Source organism: Vicugna pacos, chromosome 7 (genome assembly GCF_048564905.1).
Source record: "Vicugna pacos chromosome 7, VicPac4, whole genome shotgun sequence".
NCBI lineage: Eukaryota > Metazoa > Chordata > Mammalia > Artiodactyla > Camelidae > Vicugna > Vicugna pacos.
Genome location: NC_132993.1, coordinates 25,627,405 through 25,633,582, shown reverse-complemented (window position 1 = coordinate 25,633,582; position 6,178 = coordinate 25,627,405). Strand labels below are relative to the sequence as shown.

Here is a 6,178-nt window from a genome sequence, read left to right as displayed (position 1 = left end):
ACTGAGGGGAAAATGCAAAGTCAAAGCAATATATATTTATATAGTTTTTGGAAACTGAGACTGAGTCCTTTTCAAGGTATCAAGACAAATACCAGCACATTTTTTAATTTAAGTTTTTATGACAATGCAAGGACAAACAGCTGGTTTGGCTGAATCTTTCCTTAATGGATTTGCTTGATCAAATTAACAGCTTGATTTGTTACAAAGTAGATGTATATCTTAGACTTTCTGAATGTTTCTGCTTTTAATGAGAACTATTTTTTAACACATTTTTAATTTCCCAGTTGCTACTTTCCAGCACCACAGTACACAAAGGGGAAGGCAATGTCACGCCTGGTTTCTAGTCACTGTTTTTCATACAGCGTAAAAACTGGAATCTCAAACAAGTACTTGTTCTCCTGGATATAATGACAGCCTTACTTCTGCAGTCTAATGAAATAAGTCATGGTACATGATACAAATTCTGCTGGATTTAATTGGCAACAATTAAATTTCATCAGTAGGTCTATTCCATGTTACTTTGGATTGTCCCATCCCAACTTAACCACAGGTAATAGATGCTGTTCTGGAAAGGACTCCCAAAGATAAGGCTACTGTGCAATTACAGAAACTTCCATCTGTCTGCCCTCTGTATTCAATAACCACAGTCCTTGGGTTTCAGCCAGCTAACAAAAGACAATATATTGCCATCCTTCTTATTACATTATGCTGTTGACAGTATGATAATTCATGTGTGTGAGCGAGGCTGAAAAGAAGGTGAGGGAGCAGGATTTTCTTCCTTCACAACAAGCCTGTGAAGAACGTCACTTGGATTTTGGCAAAAGACTGCCTGAGGAGCATCCCTGGCTGCCGCTGTGCACCTGCCCTGTTCAGACTGTAACCTCAAAACACCTGTTTTATTTGTTTGTGCTTTGCCCCCACCCCCACCCCCTGTTGTCCACTTCCTGAAGGCAGGAAATCCAGTGTGTATGCCTCTCAGATCCCTAGGGAGCCGGTGATCTTCTCTGGACAGCAGGTCATCGATAAGGACTTGTTAGGCTAATTTGTTTGCCGTTCCTGTTTGCCGACAGCCCACAGCTACACCACACTGCTTGACACAGTGCTTCAGTGAATCCCTTATGAGTCCTTGTAACAAGTGTCACATAATGGAAAAAGCAGGGAACAGAGGATCCTAATAACAGGATTTGGGTTCCAATTTGCTGCCAACTTAGGTGTCATGGGAGATGCTTAGAAAAATTCCCTTCATTGGGCTTGCAGATTCCTCCATATCCTCCCACAGAGAACCTTTAATGTCACCTTCTTAAAGAAGTCTCTTCCAGCTATCTTAGAATTACAACCCCTACCAACCTGAATCCAGATGCCCTCCCCCTGGCCCTTGCTTTATTTTTCTCCACAACATTTAACACCATTTCACAAGAGGCTCAGCAAACCACAAGGGGAGTACAAAACACATACACACAACATTGTAAAACTGCTGAAAAATAAAGAGGAAGAGAAGATCTAAAAAAGCAGCCAGAAGAGAAAAAGCACATTATACACAGAAGAAAACTGATATGGATATGGCTTAATTCTCATCAGAAACAACAAACATGCTAGTGGAAAAGACCAAAAGAGAATGAAAAAATACTATAAGAAAAAAATTCCTAACCTAGAATCTCATTTCCAGCAAAATTGCCCTTCAAAAATGAAGATGAATTAAGGACATTCTCATTAGTGACAACCCGAGCGGTTTTGTTTCCAGAAGACCTTTACAAGAAACAGTAAAGGAAGTTAATTAAGCTGAAGGGAAATACCATCAAACGGAAGACTGGATAGGAAGAAGGAAAAAAACCCAAGATATATCAATATATATATAATTTTTTAAAATTTTATTTAAAAGACTATTGATTATGAAAAACAAAAAGAATGGGTTCTTTGTGTGGATTGTCGAGCAGCAGCATCTGAGAGATCACAGCTGGAGGCAACAAAGGACTGAAAGCAGGAAGCTCGGAGCTGGACGCTGGCTGCAGCTTCACTCTCATTGACTTTGGCACAGCCACTTGAAACATGATGTCCCACACAGGCTGGGTGGCGGTGCTCATCATGGTCAGCAGTAACACCTGCACCTCTGGGTGGCCAGGGGCCCCCGTCTGGGAAAAGTGGAGCAGGATTCTGAACCCGTTCCAGTCATACACGATAATAGGAGGCAGGCTGCTGGGCTTAACGGACTCCAAAGGGACAAACACTTGAGCCAGAGGTGTGTTCTGGGAAGACGGGGAAGAAGTCGATGGGCCAGCCTCCCAGGACCAACCTGGAGAGGACTTAGTACCCGGTGGCACTTCCTTGGGGATACTTTTCTGTGGAATATAATTCAGACGTCCTGGAGACGGCTGTGGGGAGAGGAGATCCAGCAAGTTCCTTTCTGCAGAAGGGCTCTGAACACCTCCACCTGGCAGTGTGCTGGCAGTGGGATTCCTCTTTTCCTGACAGCAATTCTGACCGGCAACCTTGCTGGTAACTGGGGCATCACTGATTCCTAAAGCTGCCAGGTCCTGATGCAGTAACGAGGGCACCGGAGTCCCAGCCTGCTCAGATCCACCATCCACCTCCAAGTCAATCAGGGGGCAGTTCTTCACGCAGCCCGTTGGATTCTGAAATACTCTGGAGACAGGTATGTCTCCCACGGAGCTGATCGCTGTGTTCCCAAAGATGACACGGCCCTCCATCACCTGTTTGTACAGCTATGGGGTTTATAGACTACACAGAAGTGAAACATGTAAGAATAAGAGAACAGAAGTGAGGAGAAGGAATAAAATCACTTGTATTGTTTTAAGATTACTACAGCTTTCATGAGGTAATAGAATATTATTTGTAGACATGTTGTGATGAGATAAACTCAGAGATACAGCTAAAAAGATAATCCAGGAGATAAAATAGGGGACTGGAAATGACTCACGTCATCAACAATAAGGCAGCAAAGAGCAGGGGAGGGAATAAAATACAGAGAGTAGCATGAGGAGGGAAAAGGAAACAAACCCACATGGATAGTTGGAGATTTTCACAGTTGGAGATTCTCTCAGTATTTGGTAGAAGAAGTAACCCCCTCCTCCAAAATCACTAAAGAGGATAAAATATCTGAATGACATTATCAACCAACTTTATTTAAGTAACACTGGGAGAAAACCACAATCAAAATTTCATGTTACACATTCCTTTCAAGTGCATACGGACCATTTGCCAAGATAAATCATATACTGCACCATAAAACAAGTCAATCATTTAAAGTGAAAAAAATACAATTATTTCTCTAACCATGATGGTTTTAGATTAGAAATCAATAAAAACAAAACACCTAGAAAACCCCTAATATTTGGGACACACTTCTTAAGCAACATACACTTCTAAATAATCCATGAGTAAAATGGAAAACAATACCCAAAATTGGAAAATATTTTGTAGTGAAAAGTAATGAAAAGATAATAAAATACTAGCATATCAAAATTTGTGAGATAGAGCAAAAAAAGTAGTGCTTTGAGAAAAATCACTGGTCTAAATGCCTATGTAGAACCAAAACGTGTAAAATAAATGGTTTAAGCTTCCACCTTAAGATATTATTTTGTAAGAAGAGCAAATAAAACCCAAAAGAATGGAAGAAAGAAAACAATACAAAGAATAGAAATCAGTACAATAGCAAATAGACAAACAATAGAGAAAAATCAACAAAATTTTTTGGAAGTTGAGAAGTTCAATTGGGTCGCAGTGGTCTCCAGCACATTTCTGTTTAATTCACCTGTGTGGCCCCAGTGGGCCAATGGATCCTGAGGAATGACATTGGATGTCTTCAAACTCAGTCTAGCAGTAGCCCCAGTGGCACCTGTGGAGCCAGATAGGAAATGTTTGCTAGAAGAGATGAACATGCTTTCAGATACATGACACGGTCTGGCAAGTGCGTTCTTTTTCATCCCTCTCAAAGTGGACCAGAAACAATGTACATCTATGTAAGATGGACAACGGTGAACATTTATGGTCTTCCCTAAGCCTATGTAAATGAATTCTCCTATTCTCTGTCAAAGGTAGCCCAAAGAGGCCTAAGCCATCTGGACATCCGCTGTGACATAACATTGAGCATGATATGAAGGTTATCGTAATATTTGAGCCAGACGAGCAAAAGTAGCTAGTATGTTGGAGGCTTTGATAAAGCACCAGAGCATTTAACATAAATCTTACTACGTCTCAGGAGTCAACCACATCAGTAGAATTTTTTAGGATTTTAATGGTCTGAGGAATGCCAGGATTATCGCATGTTAGGTTCCAGAGACAGCACATTTCACACATGCAAATACTGCTCCAACCCATTTACTGAGTTACATGGAAAGCTGACAGCTTTTAATGAGATCCAGAGAAGTAAGGGCCTCTGGGGCAGGTTAAGGCCATGGCACAAGGTAACCTAGCAGGCCCTGCGGTGTTAGAGGGCTCTGTGATGAGAAAGATGCTGCGTGGATTTGTGGCAAGTTCCCGTAGGAGAATCACTAGGTTAGACACCCAGGGATCCGGAGAAAGGCCACGGCCTCGGCAGGAATCAGCCCGAGCCAGATGGAAGCGGTACACTGGGGACCAGTCACGAGCAGGGCCAGAGGGCACAGGCTGCATTCGCCAGTGACCCAGGCCCCAGTGGCATCCGTTAGCCTTGCAGTGATGCCTCCTACTCAGCCCACATCTGTAGCGAGGGCTACCTTGAAGCCCAGAGGACAGAGGCGGAAAAGGCCAAGCTGAGCTCCCAGACGGGCTGGCTCGGTACGTATGTGCAAGACAGAAAATGGCTGCAGTTTCCCCATCTCCTCACATGCGGAGAGGGGAGGTATCAGAAAGAAAACACTGACAGGAAAATCCTCCCCAAAGGCAGGCTTGGATGGGGCCTGACCCTGGGGAAGGGGTGCTGGAGGGCTTGCCCCCCAGGCCCCAGCTCAGGACCTGTCTGAGGAACTATCTCAGCTTCACAGAACAGCGTGGGGCTGGAGGGAGCCTGTGTTAGACCGCATCACGGCTCAGCCCCTCCCTCTGCCCAGCTCTGCCCCTCTCACATCTTCACAGAGGTTATCCCCAGGAACACATCTCAGCCATCTCCAATTCAGCCGGTTTCCCAGGAAACCCAAGTTGCAAACAATTAATAAGAATCAGTGAAGTAAATCAGGATTAAAAGTTCTACGTTTAGAAAATTTGTGGGAGGCAGGGAGGAACGTTAGTTCTGCTTGGAAATTCAAAGTATCAATTTTGATACTTGATTTAAAAAAATTTCTTTTTAGTTTTCTTATTTCTGATGGTGGAGACTCACACCTTGGCTAGAGCTATACTAGAATATAGACCTGGGACATTCCTAGTAGGACCGCCACACCACTACCTGAAAGCAGGGGGCGCTTTTGCCTGGAACATGTGCAAATAAATTACTTTCTCACTATTTTTCTGCAGCAAGGGGACGGTAGCTCCCAAAGGCTAATGCTTGCTGGTGGAATTGAGAGTTCTCTAGAGATCCACTTTATATAAATATAAAGGAGGGTAATTAATATCCAGTATTGGAGGGAAAGACATATATTGCAACATAGAAACAGAGATGCTTGGAGTATGTTAACTCAAAGGGCAGTTATATATTTCTTTCCTCATTTCCTTTGTGAGATTTTTCATTGGACCTCAGGTGCACAGAACTGCATCAATCATAATCCTAAATTCTTAACAGTTTTCCATTACTTACATACAAAAGGCTCTCTATTATTTGTTTGTTGTTCATTTGTTGGCTTTAATAATATAATAAACAATTGTGAAATCACCATCCAAGGGGAAATTTAAATGATGACAATAACTTACACCCACGTGAAATCTTCACCCATCCATCCACCCCCTGCCTCTCACCTTGAAACTTGAATTCTTTGTTGTCTTGATTTCCTTTTGATATAATTATATTACACTTAAATGTATTTACTAACAGCATATACTTTTGGTTCTTTTTAAATTTATGAAAATGGCCCCTTTATCCACTTTTATGTGCTACATTTTACAATAAAAAGGATTAAGAAGTGTAATGCAAGATATAATCTCTGGGGACTTCTCACTTAAAATTGTATTCCTAAAATTTACCCATATTGTCAAATGTAGCTATGTCATGTATTTTGCTTTTTGGATTTTTTTTTTCCACTCTTAAAGATAA

General features: G+C 42.1%; 1 pseudogene; it reads right to left on the bottom strand.

The window, feature by feature from the left end:
* Window positions 1-1,880: 1,880 nt before the first annotated feature.
* On the bottom strand, window positions 1,881-2,715 carry LOC102532339 (ADP-ribosylation factor-binding protein GGA2 pseudogene; annotated as a pseudogene).
* Between the last annotated feature and the right edge of the window lie 3,463 nt (window positions 2,716-6,178).